The 1,536-nt window shown below is 36.7% G+C and overlaps 1 pseudogene; it reads left to right on the forward strand.

Moving 5' to 3' along the window:
- The first annotated feature begins 1,159 nt into the window (after positions 1-1,159).
- On the forward strand, positions 1,160-1,278 carry LOC112478543 (annotated as a pseudogene).
- Positions 1,279-1,536: the final 258 nt, after the last annotated feature.

Here is a 1,536-nt window from a genome sequence, read left to right on the forward strand (position 1 = left end):
GATTACCTACAATTCATGAATGCCTTCCCATATATCAACTGGCTTTACTGGTAGTATGATATAATAGAAATTACATGAGGTTGGGAGTGATATGCATTATAATCACAACCTGACAATTTGAAATCTGCATGATCATGAACCAATCACTTGAAGTTGTAGCATTTATGCACCTTCTTAAAAGCCCGGGTTAATATTATCTACCTTCCAAGGTTTGAGTGAGGTTTAAATAAAATAAGTTAATATGGTAAATGTAACAAACAATGTTTAGTTTATATTAGATGGCTGGGAAGGAAAATCATAAACTTCAAAATATTTTTTTTTCTTTTCAAAAGTAGAAGATTCATCAGAGTTATTTTTTTCTTGTATTTGTCATGAACTATCAAATTCTTACAGGCAAACTACATGAATTTTAGTATCTTCTGCTCTGCCCCTGCCAACCCCCATTATCCACTTCCTTCCAAAAATTGATTTTATTATGGCATGGATGTAAATGAATAGTTGTAAAGTATGTCCTAAATTCTTGGCAAACTGCAGGGCTCAGGCTGCTTAAGTATTTTAAAGCAAATTTTTTTTTTAAATCATAAAGTCCTTGAAATATCGTAAGACTGTGATTCCTGGCCTGACTGGTGAGCCAAGCAATTGAATCACCGTTTTGAATGTCATTGTGTTAGTAGACTTGTTTCTAAGGTACCTGCACTAAACGGTAAGTTTTAAAGGCTAATTGAAATACCCTTGCAAGAAGGGAGGCTTAGCAGAGAATCATTGAATATACAGTACCTAAATGTGAAATAGTGTAAAAACTAGTTGAAATTCTATCTGATTCTAATGATACATTAGAAGTAGATATGGCTACTGAGTGAGCCGATGTTCATTATTTGAACAACTTCTTCATTGAAGTCTGAGCAAATATCATGAAATGGAAATTAGGGTAGAAGTCAGACAACATGGCTCCCATTCCTGGAAGAAGACAATCCAGTAAAGTAAATCCCTGTCAACAAGACTAAAGAACATTTCAAGCAACTTACAAGTGACAGCACACACACACACACACACACACACACACATACACACCACAACACAAAACCTTTCATAACAAATTATTGCTAATATAGAGTCTCTCTGAACTGGAAGGGTAGAAGCCAGGTTAGAAACAGGAGATGGCTAAGGCCATGCCACTCTAGACATGCCCGATCCCGTCTGATCTCGGAAGCTAAGCAGGATTGGGCCTGGTTAGTATTTGAATGGGAGACCACCTAGGAAGACCAGGTGCTGTAGGTGTAAAAAATAACAAATAAGGGATTGTAAACTGACAAGGTCCTTGCAATCTGTGAGGTCAACCAAAGGTTGCCTCATCTAAAAAAAAAAGAATGGGTATTATCGAAGGCGAGGGAAAAGAAAAGAAAAGAAATAGGAGAAGGGATTCCAAAGCTATATTTTCTAGAAGCCAAGAAGAAGAGAACTGGCAATAAGAAATAATAGAGCACCTAGTACACTTGTCAGGCTCTCCTGAAAGCTATTCAAACCATTGGGACTTAA

Source organism: Pteropus alecto, unplaced genomic scaffold (genome assembly GCF_000325575.1).
Source record: "Pteropus alecto unplaced genomic scaffold, ASM32557v1 scaffold61, whole genome shotgun sequence".
In the NCBI taxonomy this organism is placed as follows: domain Eukaryota; kingdom Metazoa; phylum Chordata; class Mammalia; order Chiroptera; family Pteropodidae; genus Pteropus; species Pteropus alecto.